Raw genomic sequence first — 17224 nt, forward strand, 5'->3', positions numbered from 1 at the left:
CTTCTGCCATCCCAGTTCTGTTGGTATGCATGCTTCTGCCATCCCAGTTCTGTTGGTATGCATGCTTCTGCCATCCCAGTTCTGTTGGTATGCATGCTTCTGCCATCCCAGTTCTGTTGGTATGCATGCTTCTGCCATCCCAGTTCTGTCGGTATGCATGCTTCTGCCATCCCAGTTCTGTTGGTATGCATACTTCTGCCATCCCAGTTCTGTTGGTATGCATGCTTCTGCCATCCCAGTTCTGTTGGTATGCATGCTTCTGCCATCCCAGTTCTGTTGGTATGCATGCTTCTGCCATCCCAGTTCTGTCGGTATGCATGCTTCTGCCATCCCAGTTCTGTTGGTATGCATGCTTCTGCCATCCCAGTTCTGTTGGTATGCATGCTTCTGCCATCCCAGTTCTGTTGGTATGCATGCCACTGCAATCACAGTTCCTCATAAAGTGTCTCCTAATTGGTCTCATGCCATAAGGATCCCCACCCCAGTGGGGATTCAAGCTGTAATATTTGGATGTTGACAGTGTGCTCATTCAACCCATTGGCTGATTCTCATTGCGTTTGGGGGCCTGAAAGGGGCAATCCTGGATTGGTACATCCCGTTTTGGACCAAAACAAGTGGCTTTGTTGTTTATCTCTCAGAATCCCGGATTGTCCCTGTAATGGGACATTCCGGGTTTTAGAAAGTGGGGGGTACTGGCGAGGGGTCTGGGGGAGGACATTTTTTTGGCAATCTAAAGTTCATTTCCCGCACAATCCAATATGTTATAAAGCAAAAATGTCCACAGTCATCAAGCTAGGTAAGAGATAATTATTCAACATGTTTAAGTGACTGATACGACTAAACTAGAACCAAAAATAATTAATAATCAATCATGTGTTGCACCTTGAACCAATAGCCTAACAAATTAACAACTCTTTAAAGAAAATACTAACACTTTTCATTGTCTTAAGACATCCTCTAAACAAAACTTCAGCCGGATATCACACCGACCCCCACCAGTCTAGTACATAACTCAACTCTCTCCAAACACAACTTATTTCTCTCAAATGTTGTGCACCGTTAGTTAGCATTTTATCCTTTGTCAAGATAATCCATCCACCTGACAGGTGTGGCATATCAAGAAGCTGATTAAACAGCATAGGGTGGGGTGCTGAGAAGTATTTCTGTCTGTAATAAAGTCCTTTTGTGGGGAAAAACGTATTCTGATTGGCTGGGCCTGGCTTCCAAATGGGTGGGCCTATGCCCTCCCAGACCCATGGCTGCGCCCCTGCCTATTCATGTGAAATCCATAGATTAGGGCCTAATAAATTGATTTCCATTGACTTATTTCCTTTTATGAACTGTAACTCAGTAGAATCTTTGAAATTGTTGCATTTATATTTTTGGTCAGTATAAATCATATCATATGCCTAATAGTACTGCAGAGCTCTTTTACTTGTACACAATCTAGCTGGGTCACCCAGTCCTGCCCCTAGGGGTCCACGGCCCTGCAGCCCCCCAACCAGACACACCCCACTCAGCTTTAGGATCTTAGTGAAACATGTATTATTGGTTTTGGATATGTTAGACCAAGGCCAGAGTGACAACCCACAGGACAGCAGACCACCAGAGCCAGGACTGAGCAGCCCAGAAGCTAGGGACTACCTAAATAGGTATCTCCCCTGATGTGGGAATGTTTTAAATACAGACTCCTTTTGTCATACTGTATTCCATAAAAGGCATCCAGAACATATGAAAGTTGCACAGTAAACCTTTAATCGTGTAATAAATCAAATCTAGTGATACATAACTTGACATTTCTGCCATCCATTGTGACATTGTGGGAGGATAACCAACCTTCCAATTAATGGCAATGCATTTGTAAGCCACTATAAATGCTTGGTTACACAGTTTCTTCTGATAACAGTCTCCAGTATCAACATTTCCAAGCAAACAAAAACAGGGAGAAGAGAGAATCTGTAGACATGCTGGGATAAAAGAACATACTCTTTGCCAGAATTCAGCCAGCCTTCACAAGAACATAACAAATGCAAATATGTCCCCTTTTGTGTTTTACACCTCCAGCAGGGGAATTACATTTCTGAGTGCATGTAATTCAGTTTCTCTGGCGTATACTACGTTCTCTGGATGATCTTAAACTGTAGCAATTTATGTATGAGATTATATGAACATGACTGGGCATTCAAACACATCTGTATCCACTCGTCATAATCATCATCAATAGCTTCTACCAGGTCTTCCTCACATTTTTGTTTGACATGTATTGTGTCATCGGCAGAAACCTCTCAACCATTGATACAGTTTGGAAATCAACTTTAGAAGTCTGTCAGACTGCCTTAAAATGTTTTCAATACTTGAAGCATCTGGCTTGTCCATTGTTTGCTGCACAGAGATAATCAAGTATTGTATCTGCAAACATTCACCTCAGCTCCGTCACAGACTGGTCTTCCCTGGCTGCCTGACCCTTCTGACACCCCTGTCATCATCTGATCCTTTGAAGATGAGGCATGACAAAGAAAAAAAATTGGTGTACAGATATACATTATATTATCCAAGAATAGAATCAATGGTTCAACCATTGAAATGACCATTATTCCCAGATCCCAGACTGTAGCTTTAAACTTAAGCTGCTGTCCTTAAACTACTGTAGGTCTACCCATCAACTCAAGATGGAACTTTGTGTCATTCACTGATATTGCTAATATATCACAAAATTCACCTGAGCTCCGTAGACTGGTCTTCCCTCTGACCATGCTGGGACACCTGTCACCATCTGATCCTGCTAAGGCATGATGAGCATAGTGTTGTGTACCGACTGTGCACCATGACTGAAAGATTAGTGGAATCTGTGTGGGTAGCTGGACAGGTAGGATGACTGACAGTGAAGGTGAACAGGTGGTCACAGGTCAGGTGACAGAGGAATGCATGAGACTGAGTCAGGAATTCCTTTAACCATAAAGTGGTATATTTACTGAGTAGTCTGTGGTGGATTCATGGAAACACAGAACTTCTGGAATAGACGGAGTTAAGGAAGAGAAAGCAGCGAGATAGGACGATGGCGATTTCCTCCTTTTATGGAGTTGAGATCTGTCTGACATTTCCACCTGACCTAATTAAAGCCTCCCTGGCCCAGCTGAGCAAGTGGCCATGAATTAAAGGATTCTTCCACCAACTCCATGGGCCTTTTCTACAATGACAGTGAAGCCTGTTTAGCTGTTTATTACTGTGTTTGTGTGAAAAGTAGGAAATTAGCTAGGGAAATTGACAGATCAATAACGCTACATTGCTATACAGACTAATAAAAGCTCACATTGCACTAAAAAAACATCAGATTGTTGTTCTTCAATCCTTTTGCCGCTGGATTCATCATTTGATTCAGGTCTAGTGTGATTGAGGCAAAAATAAAAGCTAACATTAGCCAACTTTTGGCCAGCTCTCTCTCTAACTATAAGGACAGCTTGGAAACAAGAAACAAGTACAGGGAGTGAACATTTAATAAATAACCTACATGAAACAAACAAGGACAGCATCTGGATAGGGGAAACATAACGACAATAATGCTGACAGGGATCAAACTGAGGAACAGACAGATATAGAGTGGGCAATCAACAAAGTGAAGGAGTCCAGGTGAGTCCAATGATGCGCGAATGCGCGTAATGACGGTGACAGGTGATGATGGGCAGCCAGGCGCCCTCGAACGTCAGTTGCTATTGCTCAGCACTGGGAATAAACAGTACAGTAGTTTAGTTTTTTTTCTTAAGTTAAGCAGCCGTTACCTAGCCAGCTACATCAGTCAACTGAAGAGTAGCCAGTTTTTGCTTGCTTTTATAACTCAAAGAAATAGCGCAACACGCTGACAGCAGCTGCCTCTGTTCAACAAGCAGCCTGGTGACCTAGAGGACGGTGAGGGAGCAGACATGAGTCCGGCCGCAGGACATCGGCCAAAATGACGATCCCGGGGATCAGGAGCGGAGCGGTCACCTCTACTGAGAAGCGGGAAACCTGTCGATCCAGCTGAGGCGTGGGAGCATGGTGACCTAGAGCGCCGGAGAGAGAGCATACGTGACAGTACCCCCTCCCCAGCGCGTTCGGGTCCGGCTGTAGCACGCCAACCACTGGGAAGATCCCAGGGAACCGGAGCAGACCGGTCGCCTCCTGCTGAGGCATGGGAGCCTATCAAACCCACTGAGGCAAGGGAGCCTATCAAACACACTGAGGCATGGCAGCCTGTTGAGCTAGCTGAGGCATGGGAGCCTATCGATCCCGCTGAGGTTTGGAAACCCATCAAGCCAGCTAAGGCAGGGGAACCCATCGAACACACCGAGGCATGGGAATCCGACAAACCGGCTGAGGCCTCCCAGGTAGCTCGGTTTTGACACCCGGACCTGACAACACCTCCAAAACAAAAACAACAAAAAACACTCCATGATGCTCCCCTTTGGTGAGGCGTCATTCTGTAATGTGTGCGCTGGGAGTCGGGAAGCAAGTTCAGGAAGATTGAATAATTGAATAAATAAATGAAAACATAATACAAAACGAGAAACACGAACAACGCACAGACATGAAACAGAAACAGTGACTACTGGGGAAGAAACCGAGGGGAGTGACATATAAAGGGCAGGTAATCAAGAGGGTGATGGAGTCCAGGTGAGTGTCATAATGCGCTGTTGCGTGTAACGATGGTGACAGGTGTGCGCCATAACAAGCAGCCTGGTGACCTAAAGGCCAGAGAGGGAGCACACGTGACAATGACCCCCCTCATCCCCAGTGAAAGTTGCACGCTTGCGAGGTACAGAAGAGTCTTTCGTGTAATACCACAAAGTTCCTATCTGAAAGCGGCCTGATTTTCAAAGAGACCCGGCTAATGGACCTATGCTAAAGAAAAGGACACATGTTAAAATAAAGATATTATATAAGAAATTAAATGTATTATAAGCTAAACAACAACAATGACCTAGAAGACGTTACATTTCATGCACACATTCTGTAGTACTCTCCAATGCCACCTCTTCGAAGGGGTGCTAAAAAACATGCCCAATGGAAAATCTGTATTGCAATTGTTTTTTTGGGGGGTCAAGGACTAGACATTCCAACACAGTCTCACAATCAATTCGTGCATATATGTACAAAATGCATTTCAGCAAATTTTGTGCATTTTTGTGAGTTTTTCTGGCTTAATTCGTGAGAAAAGACACATTTATGTGCTTCTTAATTCGTGCGAAAATACACAAATTTAACCAGTAGGCTACACACGCGAAAGTTTATATTTAATTTTTGTTCTTAAACTCGATGTAGGATCAGGCAAAATCACTTGAGTTGCGCACCTCATGCAGGTTTGGTCCTCGGTTGGTTGCCATGTGTCCATAACGAGTGGTGTGGTCATGATGTCTAGGTCCGCTTGTCAACAGATGTGGAAAGCATAGCGCAACCTAGGAGTTTGGTTTCTAGTTTTGAGTCGGTTGATCCACTTCCATCTCTGACACTGGAAACTGGAGGGGGGAAGGGAGGGGGTGCACTCCACACACGTGTGTGTAGGCCGGAGGGGTCCGGGCGCGGCCTGCCAATGTTCCAGTTGGAGTTAGGGTTAGGTATAGTTAGTAGAATGGTTAAGGTTAGGGCAAGGTATAGTCTCGTATATGTTTGTTGCAAAGGCTTGTGTGTCTACTGGTTAAATTTGTGTCTTTTCGCACGAATTGAACCACACAAAAATGCACAAAAACGCACAAAATCTGCTGAAATACATTTTGTACATATATTGGAATATATGTATATATATATTGGAATGAATTGGATGTGAGGCTGGGCTGGACATTCCTATACTGGTCCTGTGGCCCATAGGACCGCAGTGACATTTGGCCTGGTTATGGAGTATGGAAGTGATGATGTCTAAATCACTGTGTGACTATTGACTTTTGTATTGGATTTTAAAGGTTGAGCGGCACCATTTAACTCTTGGGTCAATTAATGATGGTTGTTCCCCTGTGTGTCTATCCATCTGAAATCTGTCAATCTCGCTCTCACAGATCGACTGAACTATTGTGATAGGCTGCTGCTTAAAACCAGGTGACAGGAAGTACCCTCTAACTGTGTTGACACTTAGGTTCTGAGAGTAAATTGCAAAGAATATGAATGTAATTGAGGTTGATCTCTTGTTCTTTTTGGCTAAACATAGTCTGCGATGTTCACTTGTCCATATGAGCTCATTTCTGGTGTAAGCTTACGTGATAGCTGTAAGTAGTATGCAACACAAATACCAGGAGAGCCAAAACACTGTCTCTCCTTTCCATCTCCCTTTATCTCTTTCTGTTCACTAACATCATATGGGTGATTGAACACATCACATGCTTCCCTGTGGGGCAAACTTTCTTTCAGTGCTTCAAAACCAAACAAAATAGATATTTTCCACTGTAAAATGTCTGAAAAGTAAACAAAGTCGTCATTCCAGGAGATTTGTCATGCCAATCTCGATTAGCTCAACTCTCAGCTCCGTGCATTGTCCAAGCCCGCCCATTTTGATGCGCAGGTCCCTTGGTTCTCAACTGTGACAGATTGAGGGTGTCAGGAGTGCCTAAAGTGTGTGGAGGGGAGGGGGGGGTTGAGGCTCACTGAATACTGAGGCGGGAGCCTGTCTGCGAATCACAAGTCTCCCACTGCTCATATCAATACCCTAAGGGTCCCAACAGCCCCACAACTGACCGGGAGGGAGAAAGAGTGACAGAAAGATGGAGAGTGATAGAGAGAGATAGACATGGGGGATGTAACATCAAACAGATACTGTCAACGACTTGTTGCCAGTGAGTGGGAGATGCTTCCCAGTTAGGCTTTTTCTGTCTCACATGGTAAGTGTTATGTGATGCAGCCTACCAGAGAGAGGGACAGAGAAAGAGAGCAAGAGAGGGATAGAGAAAGAGAGAGAGAGAGCGGGAGAGCGGTGGGGGCACTGACGGACGAGAGAGACAAAGAAGTAGAAGGAGATATCCAAAATGCGTTGCCCTCTGTCCCCAGGGTGGGCTCTGTCCAGATGGCTCACTGGAAAGCTGTTCTTGTCTTATCCAACAGAACACTGCTCCCTATGCACCATTGAGGACTTTGACAGAGCTGTCTGCTAATTGGTCTGGAGATGTATGACACAGTCGTTGGTCTCTAAGTGGTTCTAATGGTGGTTGTGTGTTAGATGGCCAGGACAATATGGTTTGGAATGGGGTTTTCCCCTACTTGTGGTAGAATGATTATATTGGCAAGACAAAAACATGATTTTTCTTCTCAACTTTGATTTCTTTTTTATAATGCAACAAAGGGCTGTGCTAATTGAATGAATTTATGTTATGTCTCCAACTCTTAAAAAATATATTTTTATCACCTTATAGAGAGAAAACTATTCAGATCAATACATTATCAAGAAAGAAAAAGAGCAGGTGCAAAATGACTAGTTGAAGGAATCAGAGCTAAACTTTTTAGTTCAGGATTATACACTGCTCAAAAAATAAAGGGAACACTAAAATAACACATCCTAGATCTGAATGAATGAAATATTCTTATTAAACATTTTTTCTTTACATAGTTGAATGTGCTGACAACAAAATCACACAAAAATTATCAATGGAAATCAAATTTATCAACCCATGGAGGTCTGGATTTGGAGTCACACTCAAAATTAAAGTGGAAAACCACACTACAGGCTGATCCAACTTTGATGTAATGTCCTTAAAACAAGTCAAAATGAGGCTCAGTAGTGTGTGTGGCCTCCACGTGCCTGTATGACCTCCCTACAACGCCTGGGCATGCTCCTGATGAGGTGGCGGATGGTCTCCTGAGGGATCTCCTCCCAGACCTGGACTAAAGCATCCGCCAACTCCTGGACAGTCTGTGGTGCAAAGTGGCGTTGGTGGATGGAGCGAGACATGATGTCCCAGATGTGCTCAATTGGATTCAGGTCTGGGGAACGGCGGGCCAGTCCATAGAGCATCAATGCCTTCCTCTTGCAGGACCTGCTGACACACTCCAGCCATATGAGGTCTAGCATTGTTTTGCATTAGGAGGAACCCAGGGCCAACCGCACCAGCATATGGTCTCACAAGGGGTCTGAGCATCTCATCTCGGTACCTAATGGCAGTCAGGCTACCTCTGGCGAGCACATGGAGGGCTGTGCGGCCCCCCAAAGAAATGCCACCCCACACCATGACTGACCCACCGCCAAACCGGTCATGCTGGAGGATGTTGCAGGCAGCAGAACTTTCTCCACGGCGTCTCCAGACTCTGTCACGTCTGTCATGTGCTCAGTGTGAACCTGCTTTAATCTGTGAAGAGCACAGGGCGCCAGTGGTGAATTTGCAAATCTTGGTGTTCTCTGGCAAATGCCAAACGTCCTGCACGGTGTTGGGCTGTAAGCACAACCCCCACCTGTGGACATTGGGCTCTCATACCACCCTCATTGAGTCTGTTTCTGACCGTTTGAGCAGACACATGCACATTTGTGGCCTGTTGGAGGTCATTTTGCAAGGCTCTGCCAGTGCTCCTCCTGCTCCTCCTTGCACAAAGGCGGAGATAGCGGTCCTGCTGCTGGGTTGTTGCCCTCATACGGCCTCCTCCACGTCTCCTGATGTACTGGCCTGTCTCCTGGTAGCGCCTCCATGCTCTGGACACTACGCTGACAGACACAGCAAACCTTCTTGCCACAGCTCGCATTGATGTCCCATCCTGGATGAGCTGCACTACCCAAGCCACTTGTGTGGGTAGTAAACTCATGCTACCACTAAGGTGAAAGCACCGCCAGCATTCAAAAGTGACCAAAACGTCAGCCAGGAAGCATAGGAACTGAGAAGTGGTCTGTGGTCCCCACCTGCAGAACCACTGCTTTATTGGGGGTGTCTTGCTAATTGCCTATCATTTCCACCTGTTGTCTATTCCATTTGCACAACAGCATGTGAAATGTATTGTCAATCAGTGTTGCTTCCTAAGTGGACAGTTTGATTTCACAGAAGTGTGATTGACTTGGAGTTACATTGTGTTGTTTAAGTGTTCCCTTAATTTTTTTGAGCAGTGAATTTTTCCTTTGAATATTTTCTCCCTGAGGAAGGCCTAGGGGTCAGAGAGAGATACACAGTTGAAGTCGGAAGTTTACATACACCGAAGCCAAATACATTTCAACTCAGTTTTTCACAATTCCTGACATTTAATCCAAGTAAAAAGTCCCTGTCTTAGGTCACTTAGGATCAGCACTTTATTTTAAGAATGTGTAATGTCAGAATAATAGCAGAGAGAATGATTTAGTTCAGCTTTTCTTTCTTTCATCACATTCCCAATGGGTCAGAAGTTTACATACACTCAATTAGTATTTGGTAGCATTGCCTTTAAACTGTTTAACTTGTGTCAAACGTTTCAGGTAGCCTTCCACAAGCTTCCCACAATAAGTTGTGTGAATTTTGGCCCATTCCTCCTGACAGAGCTGGTGTAACTGAGTCAGGTTTGTAGGCCTCCTTGCTTGCACACGCTTTTTCAGTTCTGCCCACACATGTTCTATAGGATTGAGGTCAGGGCTTTGTGATGGCCACTCCAATACCTTGACTTTGTTGTCCTTAAGCCATTTTGCCACAACTTTGGAAGTATGCTTGGGGTCATTGTCCATTTGGAAGACCCATTTGCGACCAAGCTTTAACTTCCTGACTGATGTCTTGAGATGTTGCTTCAATATATCCACATCATGATGCCATCTATTTTGTGAAGTACACCAGTCCCTCCTGCAGCAAAGCACCCCCACAACATGATGCTGCCACCCCCACGCTTCACGGTTGGGATGGTGTTTTTCAGCTTGCAAGCCTCCCCCTTTCTCCTCCAAACATAACGATGGTCATTATGGCCAAACAGTTCCATTTTTGTTTCATCAGACCAGAGGACATTTCTCCATAAGGTATGATCTTTGTCCCCATGTGCAGTTGCAAACCATAGTCTGGCTTTTTTGTGGCGGTTTTTGAGCAGTGGCTTCAGCCTTGATGATGTTGATATAGGACTCGTTTTACTGTGAATATAGATAGTTTTGTACCTGTTTCCTCCAGCATCTTCACAAGGTCCTTTGCTGTTGTTCTGGGATTGATTTGCACTTTTTGCACCAAAGTACGTTCTTCTCTAGGAGACAGAATGCGTCTTCTTCCTGAGCGGTATGACGGCTGTGCGGTCCCGTGGTGTTTATACTTGCGTACTATTGTTTGTACAGATGAACATGGTACCTTCAGGCGTTTGGAAATTGCTCCCAAGGATGAACCCGACTATTGGAGGTCTACAATTATTTTTCTGAGGTCTTGGCTAATTTATTTTTATTTTCCTATGATGTCAAGCAAAGAGGCACTGAGTTTGAAGGTAGGCCTTGAAATACTTCCACGGGTACACCTCCAATTGACTCAAATGATGTCAATTAGCCTATCAGAAGCTTCTAAAGCCATGACATAGTTTTCTGGAATTTTCCAAGCTGTTTAAAGGCACAGTCAACTTAGTGTATGTACACTTCTGACCCACTGGAATTGTGATACAGTGAATTATAAGTGAAATAATCTGTCTGTAAACAATTGTTGGAAAAATGACTTGTGTCATGCACAAATTAGATGTCCTAACTGACTTGCCAAAACTATAGTTTGTTAACAAGAAATTTGTGGAGTAGTTGTAAAACGAGTTTTTATGACTCCAACCTAAGTGTATGTAAACTTCCAACTTGTAGAGTATCCATACTTGTTACAGCATCATTTCATATTCTTTTCACTCAGAAAGTTAATTCAACATTACAGCCTTCTCGGAGTTCTCATGGGGCAATTATTCAACATCCAAATTAATGCTTCAAAAAAAATATGGTTCGCAATTTCTCATGTGTGAATATTTGATCAGAAATGCACAAAGATCCATGCCACAAGTCGATCAGGCTAATTCACTATGAAATATCCCCTTTACGCCTCAGTGGTCGCATCTGGCCCAGTGATTCATTTTGTTTAGCCACTCCAATGTAGCAATCAAAATGAATTAGCATGACAATTTTATCTCTGAAAAGCCTCACAGACCAAAGTTGTATAAATTATTTTCAATAAGGACTTAAAATGGCTTCCCCACACTCTCACTTGACCTTCAAGTGTTCTCAGTGTAAGTACTCCTTTGAAAGTCCATATCTGCAATTATTTTATATCACATAGAGTTGGAGTAGAAAATAACCACTAAGCAGCATAAAGAGATCATGAGAAATTCAAGTGTAGCAGATAACGTGTCATGGCTTGTAAAGTTAGCTGTGTGTGCAGTGGTAGCGTCCAATAGGAGACATCACCAGCTCTGAGACTAAGAAGTAGTTGTTTCCCTTGCTCCGCGAAGGCCAAGTCTTTTGCTGTATGACAAGTAACGTTGACTAGAGTGCTGAGTTATTGTTAGGAACAGGAGATTTCTGGTTCGAGCCCAGTGAGGAATGGACAGAATCTACCCTGTTACACAAGTCAGTTGAGTTATCTAAACCCCAGTGTTGTCCAAAACTATTAAAAACCCTGATATGTTTTGGTTGTTGGTCGTGTATGTTCTGTCAAAAAAACATCAAAACATTACTTTGATGGTATCTTCCTTCCAGGTTCTGGATAATTGTGATCAGTTGTTGCTTCTGATGCACCTCGGGTCAGTCGAAGTTATCTGGGCTGAGCAGTGAGACGATGATGAGCAGCAGTATTAGTCATCACCAATTCCTTCAGGAGATCCACTATCATGAAATACTGAGTGTGTTTGATCTCTGTGGTATAGTGGCGGAGTCAATGAGTGAGCCTGAGCAGTCCTGGTGTTGCTGTAGCACGGTGGAGAGAAGAGGCAGCCATAATATCAATGGGTTGCTGGGTAATTGAGACCGCAGGGAGTCCATTTTGTATCCGAGGAGATCCCACCATCCTCCCACACTATGGGATCAAAGCGTGTGCAGTACCTGGCACTCTCTTTTGTCAGCTCACCCTCTCCCCAGTTGAATCTAGACACCGACAGGGACAGATCATTGCCATAGATAGAAGATTTGGAATTTTGACATGGCGGTGACAACTCATAAAACGGTATAGCTTCCGCTTCAATTGAACATCCGCTCTCACCCATGCGGACAAACTTTTCTACTGACTATCACGCGTGTTGATTGTTTCATCAAAGGGTTCTGAAAGGGTTCTGCATTGGGTGAAAAGGTTCTAGCTGGAACCAAAACAAAAGGTTTTCCAAAAGTGCTACCTTTTCAGTTCGTCATCATCCATCTGTCCATCAGTCTTGACTCAATTTCCAGTGAGTCATGATCATTGCAAGGTGGTGCACATAAAGGCCCCTGATCTTAATCTGTTCCATTGTCTTAGCTTTGTGTTTCATCACTTACAGCAGCCTGCCTCAAGTTGTTGACAGAAATATGCCATTTAATCCCAACTACATTAGAATCCCCCCATACTCTGTCAAAATCTAGCTGAAGCCCTTGGCATTTCCCTCTCTTCCTCTCTCTTGCTTTCTCTCTCTCTGATGACATCACAATGTGCAGAGGAAAGAGGGAAAGGATAGCACCATGTGGTGTTCCTGGTCTACAGCAGTCACCGATTAAGAGGTGCGTGCATGTGTCTGTGCGTGCATGTGTCTGTGTGTGCGTGCACGTGTGTTTATGCGTGTCCGTGCGTGGGCACAAGCGAGCGAGAGACCGAGTATGTGATTGATTGACTGAGTTCTACTGAAAGTGAGTTTAAAAGAGAGAGTGCCCACTTACAGATCCTAATAAAGTATTACGGGGACAAGCAATTTGCGACTTAGCCAAGCTCTCTGGCTTGAAATGGAGGACTTCTACATTAATGAGTGAATAAGAGAGTCCTTGTAGTAATGAACTCTTATCGCCAGTAAAACAGGAAGAGAGAGAGATTTAAATGGCTACATTCATCAGCTCAGAGGAGACGGCTTCAAACAGAAATGGTATTATTGATCAAAAAATTACTCCGCCTGTATGGCACATATCTAATTAATTTTTTAAAGATAAATATTTGGTGACAGATGGATAACAAACACACACGCTACACACACACACACGTTATGGTCACTCACTATTCCACTAAGAGCAAACACAATCAACACACCCATTACCACCCACTCTTCATTACACTAGTCTTTCGGCCAGATTCTGTGACTACTCATCACTCACCTATATTTAGCATGAGATGGCTATATAGTATAACTTCTCTTTTAACAACCCGTTCCCAACTATACAGGTAGCATTAACACTTTACAGAGACAAAACATAATGCACTTAAAGTCTCAAAGGTATTTTGTTGGATGCTCATGTTGCGAAATGGCAGGCCCACACAACTAACAAACTTTACTGTTCCATCCCATCTCTCTCTTCTTCTCTCCCCCTTTCTTTCTCACCCCTTCTCTCCACCACTCACTCTCATCCTCATCCCCCTCTCTTCTCTCCATCTTTTTTTCTGTCCTCCTCTCACTACCCCTTTCCCTCCTCCCTCCACCTCTCTCTCTCTCTCTCACTCTCGTTCTCTCTCTCCCCCGTGTCTCGGTGTGAAGCATGTAGCTCATTAGTGTGCTCGCCGCGCTCCCGTCTCCTGTCAGTCCGTCCTTCACATCTCGCTGCACTCCTAAGAAGTCATTTACGCCGCCCAGTCTCCATATGGTTTCATCACGATTCCACAACAGCAGCCCTGGTGCTCATAAAATGAATTGTAAAACAAAAACAAAAGAGTCTGTCAGCTTTGTAAAAATGGCATTATCCCGCTTAATGATGCAACACTTTGATAGCAGGAGAAGAAGAGAAAGTGTGTAATAAAGCAAGGCACATCTGGAATGTAAATGTGAGATAATAAAACTACTATTTGTCATTCATGGGAGTGAATGGCATATCAGTGAATTATCTTGACTGGGTGCTGCCTGCTGTTCACATGTTATTGCAGGGATCTGTTTTTCTTTTCTTTTCTTGAGGCACACATCTCGATGGATATGTGATGTTGTAACCTTTGATTTGGAGCAAGATGTGCCACATGTGTTTAATGTGCTGACGCACTATTGTTGCATATCATATTTATTATGTTGGATAAAGATGATTCATCATTAGCAAATCTAATGTTAACTATGATAAATGATGACAGTTGGCTCTCTCTCTATGCCATTCAAAACTTGTGTGTTTTGGGCCATTGGACAGGACCAGAGAGGGGGATGGAGAGGGGAAGGAGGGTGGAGTGGGACAGAAGGGAGAGCAACGGGATAGATGGGGAGAGAAAGATAGATGGGGGAGGGAGGGAGAGAGAGAGGGGGGACAATAGTGAAAAAGCAAGGGAGGGTGAGAGAGAGAGAGGAAGGGAGAACAAGAGTCGAGTCTAATGTGAGTAGTAGAACTACCAGTGGTGGCTGGCTGTCCAGGGTAGTTAATGCCACTTCCTTCAGGTGACAGGGCTTCTGGGACAGGGAGCGGGACGCATTGCATCACTGTCTCCTCACGCCTGACAGCGGACGAGAGGAGGATGACAAGCGGAAGTAACACGTTTTCTCCCTTGGATGCTAACACACTGTGACACATGCTCGCCAACACACACACACACACACACACAACCACACACAAACAAACAAACAGGAGACCATACACAGGAACACATTTCAGACCACACAACCAATTGGAATTTATTGATTTACTAGTGGGCATATAGCCCCCCCTAAAAAAAGAGTGGTATGCTAAAATCTCTCATGCACTACTCCACGACCAACATGAATGAGCAAATTAGACAAACGATGGACCAGCTAAGTTAAGTACATGGCTGCAAGGCTGAGTAAAGCAGCACAGTAGGGCCTCCTCAAGAGTGAGCCATGCTATTGTCTGGCCAGGTAGGCAAAGAAGGCAAACAGACTAGTGTAACGAAGAGTGGGTGATAACTCGTGTGTTGATAGTGTTGGTGTCGCCTGGTAAGCTGTGCTACCAATCTGATTCGGATACTTACAGTGGGTTTTAGACCAGAGGCGAGGCATCTTCTTGACAACGCTTCGCATAAAATAGAGCAGAGCTCAACTTTTTCTACTGCTCCGCTAGAAGGTTTCTCGCCACAATCCCCAACACGTTTCTCTGCGTGCCCTCATTGAAAACTAATGGGGTGGAACTTCTCCTGCTGAATTCTTTGTTGGTGAAAAACCAAACGTTACACTGCCTTCTTCCAGAGTACGAATGTGAGTTGAGAAAGAAATTCAAAGGAGAAAGGGCGTCACCAAAAGTGGAGGAACAGTCGACAGAGGCGACATGTGGATGAGTATTGACTGTTGGAAATTTAATATTTATTTTGGGATTTTACGCAGTCGTTCATTTTTTTGGGGAGGAAATGCTATTTTTGATTTAAAAATATATATATATTTTAAGAGACATTGCGCATTTTTGTACCACCATTTTTAAGAGCTACTTCCTACATTTTACAAATAAAGTATTGTTAAACTTTCCTGTGTCGTTCATCCTTCCTGAAATTGCACTGGGCCACATAAGAACCAGCGTTTTCTTATCTCTGACACCGGTTCTTAGTGGAATTGTGAGTGACCTTAAAGTTTGTTCGTACAACGTGTGTTTTGTTATCCCTCTATAACCAAATATTCATCGATTACAATTATTGAAATATGTGCAAGACGGGGGAGTCATTTTTTCTAGATGGTACTCAACCATTCATGCCCAGTGCATATTATACCGATATGAGACGTGGAAATGGTCAAATTGTTCTACAGGGCCCTGTTGAATGCATGTTAAGTACTGTTTAACTAAAGTCTTCTTAGAAGACCTACAAATAGCCTTTATATGTATCATCTTTAATCATCATCCCTTCATAGACCGAGAAGTAATTTGAATTGGTATAAGTGTCATTATAGCTTGCCTCGTATTATGTCCGTAGCTAGGTTTCCATTCCAATTGGCGAGCAGCTTTACATGCAAATATTCTAAAATCGGTATAAAACAATACGCACATTTTCCATCAAATTGACTTACTGCAGATAAGACTGTTCATTTGACGTAGTGCACATCCAAATAACTTTTGCGGTTAAATTCCTAAGTACCGAATAGAAAAGACGGCATAAATGGGTTTCCATCACATGCTCAACTACACTGATGGTTTTGTCTCAATGGTGTTATATAGTGAATGTGCCCACTCTGCAGGTAGGTTAGCCTACATAATTACAGACAACAGAGTGATTATTGGTAAAACGTCAGCCAAGCATATGTCACCAGAATATGAGCATCAAGCTCATCACCTTGCACTTTCACCACCCTGTGAAGTTTCATTTATTTAATCTGTAACCTAATAAACTGCATTCTTTCCCGAGTCGTAGTGGGAGGACCACACAACATATCACCTCGACTCCAAATTGACTTTGATAGGATGGTTATTTAATAAATATTTAGGCATCAAGTAATTTCCACTGCCATTTCTCGCATAATTCATTTTAGACGATCCCATCGTGTCTAGTGTGTTTTGTTGACATTTGGAAACTTGAATGACGTTAGCTGTTTCCATAAGGCATGTCAGATTTTTTTATATTTTTAAATCCAACGTACTTTACACACACAAAAACAACCGGATTAATGAAAACAAGTACAAATAATTTGCTTCTGCAGCAAGACAACAATCATAGCTACCCGCTATGGAGGCTAATGTTTCGTGCATTTGGATGCTGAGTGCATAAACTGTTCCCTCGAACCCCGAGGTCACTTTGAAATGGGATAGATTTTCGGTGACACCGCGGAGGCTGTAGGGAAGTTCACTTCATTAATCAGATCTAAATGCCACTGTCTCCCTGTGTGTCCCAAATGGCACCCTGTTACCTATACATAGTGCACTCCTCTGTTGGGCCTCGATAAAAGTAGTGCACGAAGTAAATAGCCTGCCATTTGGGATTAACACTTGTACCTGTCTGCACCGCCTTAACCAAGAGGCACTGAGCGATAGAATCATTGATTTGATACCAATAATTAATTATCTTTAAGTAGCGAACGAGAGGAGCGCCTTTGAGAGGACACCTTTAATTTATTTGGGAAGCCTCATTAGGGGCTGTGGCCCCTTGGCATGTACTGTAGAGAATGGATGTCTTCCTCTCATTGTGACCTTTCTTGAAAAGGTGGGCTACCTTCTCAATCAACCTGTATCTCTCTCTCTCTTTCCATTTTGCTCTCAGCTTTTTAACAAAACCGTAGCAGGTGACCGCTTTGTAAAGCTTCATATAGCAAAAGGATATTG

General features: G+C 43.7%; 1 long non-coding RNA gene across 1 annotated transcript; it reads right to left on the reverse strand.

Annotated features, from left to right (window-relative positions):
- Nucleotides 1-12919: 12919 nt before the first annotated feature.
- On the reverse strand, nt 12920-15434 carry LOC118361230 (uncharacterized). Its single transcript, XR_004820966.2, has 3 exons — nt 14958-15434; nt 14365-14531; nt 12920-13670 (listed from the first exon to the last, which is right to left on the reverse strand). It is a non-coding gene; the product is annotated as an uncharacterized LOC118361230 (long non-coding RNA).
- Nucleotides 15435-17224: the final 1790 nt, after the last annotated feature.

Source organism: Oncorhynchus keta, chromosome 28 (assembly GCF_023373465.1).
Source record: "Oncorhynchus keta strain PuntledgeMale-10-30-2019 chromosome 28, Oket_V2, whole genome shotgun sequence".
NCBI classification, from domain to species: Eukaryota; Metazoa; Chordata; class Actinopteri; order Salmoniformes; family Salmonidae; genus Oncorhynchus; species Oncorhynchus keta.